The following is a 13,397-nucleotide window of genomic DNA, read 5'->3' on the forward strand; positions in this document are numbered from 1 at the left end:
ACAAGCACAGAACCCACAAGTTGCACTTTTTTTTTGAACAATAATAACAGTGTTAATGATATGGCACATATATCTGAAATTGGACAGAAGGAATATCAGATTTCTCATTTATGTTTTGATCAAAAGTTTTAGGATACCGTACTATGTCTAATTATGGTGATGTAGGTGCTAATCACAAACCATAATGTGAGAGAAGTGAGAATATTGATATAATATGTTCTAATGATTTCTTCCCTCAGTCAGAAAACAGTGTTAATAATGTATGTAAATTAGGTGATCACTGTACTAGATCAGAATTAGGTGATATTTCTGATGTATATGTGAATGAGAGCTGTGATGCAGAGCCTTTTCATCTGTCTGACTCTTGTCTGTCCATCTGGATACTCCTCAGAGCTGGAATGTTTAAAATAAGTGTTTTAAAATGTTTTTAATCAGGAGTTAAAAATACTATTTAATACACTTTCTAAATGTATGTACTACATTTTTTCTGCAAAATTAGCTGTCAAATGACAGCTACATTTACAATGGAAAACAACAATTTTAATTGATTTAACTTTCTTGAAAGCTGCCAAATGGAGGAGAATATTCAGAGAATATCTGTTATAATACATGACATTAAGTTTGATAAAAATAATTCTGAGCATTGAATTAGGTATTTTTAGTGGTAAAAGCAAAAACATGAACATATCAAATAAATTTAATTATTTAAAAATTATAGGGTAAACTTCAAGTGAGGGGAATGGAGGGTGTTTAACCACATCTCATCTAGGGAGGAAGGTGGGTTCAAATTTTCTTAAAAAACCCTCACACAATTTGTTATATCCTAGCCAGTAATGCCAGCCGAGCCCGCTGCCAAAAGGTTGGCAGCATCAAAGTCCGGACGCCGTCCGCATAAGCAGCGCCAGCGATACAGGAAATCGCCGCAAGTCTGGGCACGCCACTGCTGGCTTCTGGCTTCTTAAGCACTGGAGTCGCGAGCGCTAGCAGTTCTGTATTCGCCGCACAGTTGTATACTCGCCACCGATTTGTGTACTTGCTAGTCAGTTGTGTGTTCATCGCAGCAGAGTTGTTGTTTGTCGTCAGCCGACACTGACCTAGCCGCTCCGGCTCGAACTAGACAGATTTCTGTAGACACGGAGTTCACTACTGTGTTTCTGTATCTTCGTTAATAAAGATAAGTACCGACTTTTATTTAATCAGAGTGTTTGGGTTTTCATCTTTCTGTTCACTGTTCCAGCGGACCGGTCGGCCCGCTATTAAAAGTGTGGCGGTGACTTCGTAAGCCGTTTCTACAGCGAAGTGTTTGTCGCTACGAACACCGCCACAAAACAATTAATGGACGTACCCTTTCCTATATCATCCACAGACAGGCCTGTTTATCGAGATGCCACCTTCTACATCCACATTCCTGTTCCTTGTTTCCTTATTTTACATACTTCTTAAGATAATACTGCATCATCTCCACTGATAGTCATGTGTGACAACATTTATTTCAATCAAAGGACATAAATAAAGAATGAAGTTGGAGATACCACACCTTGTCAAGTTTATAGCTAATATTTCTGGTATGGTTGCTGTACCTTTTGGCATTTGTCTCCTGTGTATTGATATTTACAGTTCATTACAAACAAAGTGACAAATAGATTAAGAAGTGGTGTTAGTCATCAAAACAAGTAAAACAAGTCCAATTAACATGTGCCAAGAGAGGCATACTTTCTGAAATCTGCATGAGGAGCTGAAAGACTATTGGTTGCTGATGTGAGCACAGTCACCACTTGGTGCTTCATAAAGTGTGTCAACAATACGCATCACTCTGGTGTGGTCAGTAATCAGTTATGGGGCTAGAGTTGTGTTGTAGCATAGCTTGTTTTGTTAGTCTATGTAACTGTACAGTATATTACTCACAACCATTGGTGTTTATTGTGGCATCTTAGCTACTTATACAGATTACTTTCATACTGTTTTTAAGTACAAATGGTCAAGTGCATTTTCTTTCCTCTCCAACAATGGAAACCTACTACTCCACAAACGATATGGCAAATACAATTTTATGTTGCAGTTTAGCAAATGTAAATAACTTTCAAGTAGGTGAACTTCATGCTGAAAAATATCTGCACCTCAGAGTAGCACCTAATAAACTGTTTGCCAAACATTTCCACAGTCCTAGTTACACAGGTTCTTTGGCAACCCAAAGTGTAAACAGTCGATACCCTTGTCCACTCCATACACCTGATATGGATGGAACATGCCATCCATAACAGACAGAAATTCTATAAAATGTGTGACGATTAGTGGGCTGTGTGGTTCCTACCCTTTTATAGACAGTACTTCATACACAATTTCTGTATCCATACCAGCACAACCAGACATCAAGGCAACAAGATCACAACTGGCAACTTGCAGTTCTATCAATGGCGCAAGTAAGTGTGTAGTGCAGATCCTTTGTTTGTATCTAATATTTCACTTACAGATAAGGTGTGCAGCTTACATCAATTTGTGTCATAAACTTCCAATATGAGCATGTGTGGGCTGATGAAAACCTCATCCACGTGCACTAAGACAGGATAAGCACTGTTTCTCAAACAACAAAAAGGCAGGTGTTTTTGGGCAAAGATTAATAGGGCCACAGAGATTAAATGGTGCTCATTATGAGTATTTTCTCATTAATACTGATCAAGGACGAGTCATGTCAGTGAAGACCACAGATAAGTTTGATGCACAACGGCACACCAGCACATTCTCGCAGCAGTGTGGTAGATTTCCTTAAAGACTCTCCCAATAAGAACTTATTTGAGTTAGTAACACTATCATTCAACTTAATTCCCACAGTAAAGTTCCCCACTAGGATAGCCACTTGCTCACAAACAGCCATTGATAATATCTTTATAGAAAAGTCAAATGAACAAAATTATATTACAAAACCAATAGTCAATGGCCTCTCAGACCATGACATGCAGTTCCTTCTGTTAAATGTTAATACTGAACAGGATATAAAATCTGTTAAATCTGAGCTCAAGAGGGTAATCAGTAAGCCAAAAATTAATTATTTTAGGACACTCCTCAGAGACATTCACTGGACTGATGTTTACAGTGCTCATGGCATAAATGAAAAATGTAACATTTTTGCTAATAAAGTGCTTACCTTATTCGAACACTGCTTTCCCCCAAAACTTACAAAGGTTAGAACAAAGTCTACAAAGAAGCCATGGATTACTCGAGGAATAGGGGTATCTTGTAAAACAAACAGAAAACTGTATCTGTCAATCCAAAACATTTCCAATGTTGATGCTATAGCACATTATAAGAAATACTGCAAAATATTAAAGACTGTAATACGGATGTCAAAGCAAATATATTACAAGGAAAAGATAGTCATATCAATAACAAAATAAAGACAATATGGGATATAGTGAAGGAGAAGACCGGTAGAACCAGACATGAAGAGGAACAAATAGCATTAAGAGTAAATGATACATTGGTGACAGATGTGTATAGTGTTGCAGAACTTTTTAACAAACATTTTATAACTGTTACTGAAAAGATGGGATTGTCAGGTTCGGTAGATGCTGCTATGGATTACCTTAGACCAGACATTTCAAGTAACTTCCATAATATGAATTTGACACTCACTACCCCAACAGAAATAATGTACATCATAAAATCTTTAAAATCAAAAACATCTAGTGGGTATGATGAAATATCAACAAAGTTAATTAAAGAATGTGATTCTGAGCTAAGTAACATATTAAGCTATCTGTGTAACCAGTCGTTTATCAGTGGAATATTTCCTGAATGGCTGAAATATGCTGAAGTTAAGCCACTGTTTAAGAAGGGAGATAAAGAAATAGCATCAAATTTCCGTCCAATTTCACTGTTGCCAGCATTCTCAAAAATTTTCGAAAAAGTAATGTACAGTCGTCTTTATAACCATCTTATCTCAAATAACATACTGTCAAAGTCACAGTTTGGATTTCTAAAAGGTTCTGATATTGAGAAGGCTATCTACACTTACAGTGAAAATGTGCTTAATTTATTAGACAAAAAATTGCAGGCAACTGGTATATTTTGTGATCTGTCAAAGGCATTTGACTGTGTAAATCACAATATCCTTTTAAGTAAACTAGAATATTATAGTGTAACAGGAAATGCTGCAAAATGGTTCAAATCTTATATCTTTGGCAGGAAACAAAGGGTGTTATTAGGAAAGAGACATGTATCAAGCTATCAGGCATCATCCAACTGGGAACTAATTACAGGTGGGGTCCCACAAGGTTCCATTTTGGGGCCCTTACTTTTTCTTGTGTATATCAATGACCTTTCATCAGTAACATTACCAGATGCCAAGTTTGTTTTGTTTGCTGATGATACAAACATTGCAATAAATAGCAAATCAAGTGTAGTCTTAGAAAGATCAGCCAATAAAATATTTGTGGACATTAATCACTGTTTCCTAGCCAATTCTTTGTCACTAAACTTTGAAAAAACACACTACATGCAGTTCAGAACATGTAAGGGGTGTCCTAAGAGTATATGTGTAACATACGATGACAAGAAGATAGAAGAAGTGGACAGTGTTAAATTCTTGGGATTACAGCTTGATAATAAAATCAACTGGGAGGAGCACACCACAGAACTGCTGAAGCGTCTTAACAAATCTCTGTTTGCAATGCGAATTTTGTCAGACATAGGGGATATAAAAATGAAAAAGCTGGCAACTATGCTTACTTTCATTCCATAATGTCATATGGGATTATTTTTTGGGGTAATTCATCAAGCCAAGCTAAAGTTTTCCGGGCACAAAAACGTGCAGTAAGAATTATATGTGGTGTGAACTCAAGAACATCCTGCAGAAGCCTGTTTAGGGAACTAGGGATACTAACTACTGCTTCCCAATATATTTATTCCTTAATGAAATTTGTCATTAAAAATATATCACTTTCTCAAACCAACAGCTCAATTCATGGAACCAATACTAGAAATAAGAATAATCTTCACAAGGATTTAAAGTCACTTAGTCTTGTACAAAAAGGTGTGCATTATTCAGGAACACACATTTTCAATAACTTGCCAGCAGCCATAAAAAGCTTAACAACCAATGAAATTCAGTTTAAGAGAAACCTAAAGGATTTATTGGTGGCCAACTCCTTCTACTCCATTGATGAATTTCTTAGAAAAACCAACTGATTTGTATATAAGTACAACATAACTTCTGCACAATTTCAGTGCAGTAATGTGTTCACTGAAAATTTGTGTGTGTGTGTGTGTGTGTGTGTGTGTGTGTGTGTGTGTGTGTGTAAGTATAATCTAACTTCTGCACCATTTCAGTGCAGTAATGTGTTCATTGTAAATAAGTATTACAGTAGTTGTATTACATGTTTATTACCTTATAAATAAATGAAAAACTTTTTTATTTTAAATTCAGTGCATTAGTATTTGTAAAATGACTCTTAGTGTTCATTAAAAAATGACGATCATTCCACTTGGGACCTGTGGAATGGTACATTAGCTTATTTGTTTTAGTTGTAAATATTTGTCATGTATTGTTGTTTTTCTGACATGTTCCACATCCTGGAGGACCTCCTCACTACGGATCAATTGGAATGAAAGTAAATCTAACAAAAAAAAAAAAAAAAAAAAAAAAAAATCATCTAGCACTGACATTTCAGGACCACCACTGGTTTGGTTGGGAAGGCCCCACTCTCTTGGTACCCCACACCTCAGTCATAAATACTTTCACTAATGGCAGCAACTGAAGAAATAATGGATTTAGTTTCAAAGGAGTGTGATTCCTAATCCTGGAGAACAAAGGGACACACTGTTGTGGTTAGTAATAACACTGAGCCCCTCCTGTAAACAAGAATTGAGATCTAAGAAAGTATGTGATTCCACAAGCTCTTTTATAGGATCTGTTTTCTTGTTTTGATGATCACTACCACTTCTTAAACTATTATACACCTTAAAAAAACCTGTTTACACTTCTTAAATTATTATACATCTTAAAAAAACCTGTTTATTTTGTGTACTGTCTTGTTCCAGATGTAACCAGAACATCTGAGCAACATCAACAGCTTTGACACTTCTACATGTCAAAGATTTCTGGGGATGTGAAATAATAATAATAAAAAAAGAAATGTGTTGACTGGGAGAACCAGTCTGCTGATTTGTTGTTGCAATCATACAAAATAAGGTTGCAGGGATGCTGCAAAAAATAAAGTAAATACATTCTCTAAATAAGAAAGCAACATAAGGCAAAAAATATTACAAGCTGACAGCCCATAAATGTAAAACATGCCAAATAGTTGAATCTGAGTCATAAGTAATGTGATATCACTTCAAAGATTGATGCACTTATTACGGTTTTAGACATAAAAATAACAATACAGAAAACCTGCCAAACTTGTACTAAATTTCCAGAAAAGCAAGACCCACTGAAGGTGGCTCTCAGCTGTGAAAACAATTAGGTAACAAAAGATCTGAACTTGGTCAATGATTGCAGAAACCAGTAATTTCCCTTTGAAATTTTGTGTGATTGTGCTGGACAATAACCCATTTTAAAAAGGCTTATTTGTTTCCCTATCTTTGGTTTTATTTTTGAGATACTGCTAAAATCTTAAAAAACAAAAACATAATTGCTCATATTAACATTACTTACTGACTCTTGTTTGATGGTAGTCACACCACAAACGAAGCTTTGATGTTGTTCTGCTTCCATCTTCTGGGAGAAAAAAATTAACACAAAACAAACAACAAATAACTAACAGCAGGTAAACCATGCACTACAAAAAAAGTGGGTGACTAGTTCCAAATCTTTTATTTTGTTTGACTGGAGCTTCAAAACATGCACAGCTATTGCATGGGAGTTGACAATTAAACCAATTGTTGAAACCTTGTTTCACATACACACACAGATTCAATCTGTACTTGACGAAGTTTAAGTTTATTCAAATCATTTTTCTGGTTACATATTTTTTATAATATGTAGATTTTTTATAAGTTTCCCTTATGTAGAGCTAGATAATCAGAGGTCAAAGTGGTGTTACGATTGGCAACTTGTTTTCAGTGTTCGGAACTGTAAAATTGTGCATTTCACTAAACAAACCACAAAAGGGATATTCTATGACCACAACATCAGTGAGTCAGAGCTGGAAGCAGTGGTCTTATGCAAACACCAGGGTGTAACAATTTCTAAGGGTATGAAATTGAATGATCACATGGATTCTGTCATAGGTAAAGCATTTGGCAGACATCTGTTCACTGGTAGAATATTGGTGAAAGATGCAATATGTGTATAAATGAGATTTCTCACAAAACTCTCACATGACCCATCCTGGAATATTGCTCAAGTACAAAATAAGGGTAAAAGGGGATCCTGAATGTATACAGATAAGAGCAGCATAAATTGTCACAGGTTTTTGACTCAAAGTAGCATGCCACAAAAACGTTAAAAAATCTGATTTGTCAGACTCTTGAAGATAGATGCCATATTTACTGAGAAACTGAGCTGTGATGTTTCCGGAAACAGTATTATGTGAAGAATCTATAGAGACAATGTTCAGCTCTCTGTGTATCACTCACACAGAAACCGTGAAGAGAAGATTAAACTAAGTACAGAAGGCTCAGAGATATTTAAATAGTAATTTTTCTCATGCCCCAGGTGTAACTGGAATTTTAAAAAACCCTAACAAGTGTAACGGCATAAGGTTTCCTCTTCCATGCACTTCACAGCGGTTTGCATGTATGCAAAATGTAAATCTTTCAAAAATTTATATCAAAATCAAACAAATATTTGTTCATCACTAATTCTGTAAATTATCTGAACATTTGGAACACGGATCCACAAAATGTTTTTAGTGCTGCAGAAAAGCAAATTCGTTGTGTATAGCCTTATATGACACAGGTTCAAGTATTTTCATTCCTTCATCAGTTGTTAGCATACTCATGAAACCTCCAGGCATCTAGTTGTTCTCGAACAGCAACTGAATAGCTCATTAAGAAAATATTTCACATTAAAGATTACTTGAACAACTAAGGATAATGCTAAAAACTTTAAAAGGTTATTTTTAATATTGAAGACTAATAATCTCGCAAGCCCTCCCCCCCCCCCCCCCCACCCCCCTTGAACCATGGACCTGACAATTGGTGAGGAGGCTTGTGTGCCTCAGCAAGACAGATAGCCGTACCGTAGGTGCAACCACAATGGAGGGGTACCTGTTGAGAGGCCAGACAAATGTGTGGTTCCTGAAGAGGGGAGGCAGCTTTTCAGTAGTTGCAGGAGCAACAGTCTGGATGGTTGACTAATCTGGCCTTGTAACATTTATCAAAACGGCCTTGCTATGCTGGTACTGCGAATGGCTGGAAGCAAGGGGAAACTACAGCCGTAATTATTCCCAAGGGCATGCAGCTTTACTGTGTGATTAAATCATGATTGTGTCCTCTTGGGTAAAATATTCCAGAAGTAAAATAGTCCCCCACTCGGCTCTCTGGACGGGGGACTATCCAGGAGGATGTCGTTATCAGGAGAAACAAAACTGGCATTCTACGGATCAGAGCATGGCATGTCAGATCCCTTAATAGGGCAGGAAGGTTAGAACATTTTAAAAGGGAAATGGATAGGTTAAAGTTAGATATAGTGGGAATTAGTGAAGTTCAGTGGCAGGTGGAACAAGACTTCTGGTCACGTGAATACAGGGTTATAAATACAAAGTTGTAGGGGTAATGCAGGAGTAGGTTTAATAATGAGTAAAAAGATAGGAGCATGGTTAAGATACCACGAACAGCATAGTGAATGCATTATTGTAGCCAAAATAGACACAAAGCCCATGCCTGCCACATTAGTACAAGTTTATATGCCAACTAGCTCCACAAGATGACGAAGAGATTGATGAAATGTGTGATGAGATAAGAGAAGTAGGTGAATATGGAATGAGGGTAAGAAATGAAAGAGGAAGCCGCCTGGTAGAATTTTGCACAGAGCATAACTTAATCATATCTAACACTTGGCTCAAGAATCATGAAAGAAGGCTGTATACATGGAAGAATCCTGGAGATACTACAAAGTATCAGATAGATTATATAATGGTAAGACAGAGATTTAGGAACCAGGCTTCAAATTGTAAGATATTTCCAGGGGCAGATGTGGACTCTGACCACAATCTATTGGTTATGAACTGTAGATTAAAACTGAAGAAACTGCAAAATGGTGGGAATTTAAGGAGATGGGACCTGGATGAACTGACAGAACCAGACGTTGTAGAGAGTTTCAGGGAGAGCATTAGGGAACAACTGACAAGAATGGGAGAAAGAAATACAGTGGAAGAAGAATGGGTAGCTTTGTGAGATGAAATAGTGAAGGCAGCAGAGGATCAAGTAGGTAAAAAAGACGAGGGCTAATAGAAATCCTTGAGTAACAGAAGAGATACTGAATTTCATTGATGAAAGGAGAAAATACAAAAATGCAGTTAAGGAAGCAGCTAAAAGGAATACAAACATCTCAAAAATGAGATCGACAGGAAGTGCAAAATGACTAAGCAGGGATGGCTAGAGGACAAATGTAACGATTTAGAGGCATATATCACTAGTGGTAAAATAGATACTGCCTACAGGAAAATTAGAGAGACCTTTGGAGAGAAGAGAACCACTTCCATGAATATCAAGAGCTCAGATGAAAACCCAGTTCTAACCAAAGAAGGGAAAGCAGAAAGGTGGAAGGAGTATGTACAGGGTCTATACAAGGGCGATGTTCTTGAGGATAATATTATGGAAGTGGAAGAGGATGTAGATGAAGATGGAGTGGGGAGATATGATACTGTGTGAAGAGTTTGACAGAGCACTGAAAGATCTAAGTCGAAACAAGGTCCCGGGAGTAGACAACATTCCATTAGAACTACTGATAGCCTTGGGAGAGCCAGTCCTTAAACAGCTCTACCATCTGGTGAGCAAGATGTATGAGACAGGCGAAATACCCTCAGACATCAAGAATAATACAATAATTCCAATCCCAAAGAAAGCAGGTGTTGACAGATATGAAAATTACCGAACTATCAGTTTAATAACCCACGGCTGCAAAATATTAACACGAATTCCTTACAGACGAATGGAAAAACTGGTAGAAGTGGACCTCGGGGAAGATCAGTTTGGATTCTGTAGAAATGTTGGAACACGTGAGGCAATACTGACCCTACGACTTATCTTAGAAAATAGATTAAAGAAAGGCAAACCTATGTTTCTAGCATTTGTAGGCATAGAAAAAGATTTTGACAATGTTGACTGTAATACTCTCTTTCAAATTCTGAAAGTGGCAGGGGTAAAATACAGAGAGAGAAGGGCTATTTACAAGTTGTACAGAAACCAGATGGCAGTTATGAGAGTGGAGGGGCATGAAAGGGAAGCAGTGGTTGGGAAGGGAGTGAGACAAGTAAAATAAGAACCCTGTTCCTTTAAATGGCTGTCGGTTCATTAAATAAAATAATTTTTTTTAATATAAGTGAGTTTATTGGCGACAGTATTTCCGTTTACCATGACTTTCGTCTATGTCATTTCCCAGCGTAAACCGGCTCTGCCCAATTGGTCATGAAGGAACGTGATGTTTAATGCGGATTCTGAATATTAACGTCTTTTTCTTGAGGTTACCAGAGGTAAAGTAAATCTGTTTGTGCCTTTTAAAAGGAAATGCCTGGGCCCACACATTCCACCTGTGATAGTGCGTTCCACCAGACAATTGTGGTCACATTTCCCAGCCCCAGGAGTGTGCTGTAACGGATCATGTGCTTAGCTTACAACATTAAGTCACGGTGGAAAATATGCGAGTATATTAAATGGTTAAGTAGAAGCAAGCTTCTGACAAGGAGGTTATGCTATTCTCATGTCAGCAGGATGTAAAGACTCTTCTAGGCATCATAGCCTCGATGTGAAGCATTTTGAAATTTTCACTAATTTAGCAAATTTTTTAGTTAGAGAAAATCCACTTTGAAGTGTGAAGTTACCGGATAATTCGATTATTACCATCATTATTATTATCATTTTCTTCATACCGCTGCTGGAACACATGTGCTTGAACATCATTTAATGCCTTTTGGTCATTACAGAAGTAGTTGCCCAAGAACAGTTTCTTTCCCTGTCTAAGGAATTCTTTTCATGTTAATATCTAACATCAGCAATAACACGTAGATTACATTAAAACTGAAGTAATTGAGTTTCTTTCCCTGTCTACGGACTTCTTTTCAAGTTAATATCAAACATCAGCAATAACACGTAGATTACATTAAAACTGAAGTAACTGATGAAGACATCACTTGATAACAAAACCGCGCTGTCTTTCTTCATTTACTTGCGCCTAGAAATGGCTGTCGAATACTGCCAAACCAAAAGTCAGTGGGTCTTACTGCCTTCCGATATATATCGCTGTCATTTCTTCCATATGATTTGGTCGACGTGGCCTGTTTCAAGTTGTGTATGACAGAGAGTGTTTTAAAGAATAAATTGTTTTCCTTTGCAATAAACAGAAAGATTTTCATTCTAAGCTATCCAAGTTCAAAATTTTCGCAACATCAGTTCAAATTTAATATTCGCTTCTGTAATGTGGGAATGTATTTCACAGTTGCAAAACCCGCATCCGACCCATTGACCTTACACTTAATCGCTGACCATAAATTCTGGAGGATGCCAAGTTCACCGGACTTGGATACGATGTGACGTATACACGCTACATCGAAAACGATAGAAACCGTATATCGACTATTCGACTTTTGTGAACTTTCGAGAGGTTGTGAGAGGGTAGCGCTGTGCTCTGCGCCATTCGTTTAAATGTGTTTTGCGTTCCTTGCGTTTAAATCGTGTATTGCACTGTGTTTGTGTCCTGTACATTGTTTTTCATTTGATCGTCTCTAATTATTGTGGCTATCCGCTCATGTTGTGATGCAATTCGTATTTTGCATAATCTTGTCTTAGCAGATAATACTGCTGACATAAACCACATTGACATGGCCAGGTACATGCTAAAACTATTGTGGTTGTATACATGACATAATATACAGTACATCTGGTTTATCATACCACCATGGAATGTTTTGACACTGCATTCAATCATTTCATACGTCAATCAGTACTAGACACTAACCTTTGGTTAAGATTACATTGAGAAATCCACTTCCCCTCGTATTTCATCTCCGGTCGACGATTTTTCTTCAACAATGCCTCATACTTTTCTTTTTAAGTTCGAAATTCAATCATTCTACACACCAGTCATTACTGGACACTAAGGTACCTGTCTCTGCAGTCCGAGTGTAAAATTACTTGGAATTAAGGTTGATAAAAGACTATCTTGGGATGGACATGTAAATTACTTAGCTAACAAACTTGCACGAGGTCTCTTTCAGCTATATAAATTAAGAAAAAGAAGTCAGCAAGAGTATGCTGCTACAATCTAATATGTACTGACAAGACCAATTGTATGAAACCATACTAAAATGTTGATAATAAATAAATATTATTTTCGGCGTAAGCATTCAATACAACAATCACACAATGTAATTTGGTCGGGAAATAAGAAGACTTCACTTTTTTACGAAACGTGTTGTCCGTGGTGTTTTCAAGGCCACGGTCAGGAATATTTCTATTAATATCCAGCTCTTTTATTTTGGCGAAATACATATACGCTGCCACACAGCTGTTTTCAGAATCGCACGTGTCAAAACTAACCACTAGCTGACGACAGTTTAGAATCTTGAACGTTCATAAAAGTCGATAGGTGTGTTAATCGACTAAAGCGTATATACGTCATAATGACGGCACATCATATCCAGGTTGGGTGAACTTAGCATCCTCCATAAATTCTAGCTCAGAGTGAGGTTAGGTTAGGTTAGTATTGTTTAACGTCCCGGTGACAACGAGGTCATTAGAGACGGAGGGCTAGCTCGGGTTAGGGAAGGGTGGGGAAGGAAATCAGCCGTGCCCTTTGAAAGGAACCATCCCGGCATTTGCCTGAAACGATTTAGGGAAATCACGGAAAACCTAAATCAGGGTGGCTGGAGACGGGATTGAACCGTCGTCCTCCCGAATGCGAGTCCAGTGTGCTAACCACTGCACCACCTCGCTCGGTCTACCTCAGAGTGACATCGGTTTAAGTAACCTAATGTAGCGAAGACTATTTGCCAGTGCTCTTTCTCACCGGAAAATACGCAATTAACTCACTGGGCTCCATAAGTAAACTGTAACAGTAATTTCTGTGTGTATGCAACGCATACTGATTGTAGAATTTAGTAGTGCTCTCTCTTCCAATTCTGTCTACAATACGCCTGATCAAATGGGCCCTTTATCATTACAGGCAACATCATACTGACAACAGTAATGTGCTTTTACTGACAACCTCACTGTTCGTTTTACCTGATTTTGTAATCATT

The 13,397-nt window shown here is 37.5% G+C and overlaps 1 non-coding gene across 1 annotated transcript; it reads right to left on the reverse strand.

The window, feature by feature from the left end:
* Nucleotides 1–13,019: 13,019 nt before the first annotated feature.
* Trnaa-cgc (transfer RNA alanine (anticodon CGC)) lies at nucleotides 13,020–13,092 on the reverse strand. Its single transcript has one exon. It is a non-coding gene; the product is annotated as a tRNA-Ala (tRNA).
* Between the last annotated feature and the right edge of the window lie 305 nt (nucleotides 13,093–13,397).

The sequence above is a fragment of the Schistocerca cancellata genome, chromosome 11 (genome assembly GCF_023864275.1).
Source record: "Schistocerca cancellata isolate TAMUIC-IGC-003103 chromosome 11, iqSchCanc2.1, whole genome shotgun sequence".
NCBI classification, from domain to species: Eukaryota; Metazoa; Arthropoda; class Insecta; order Orthoptera; family Acrididae; genus Schistocerca; species Schistocerca cancellata.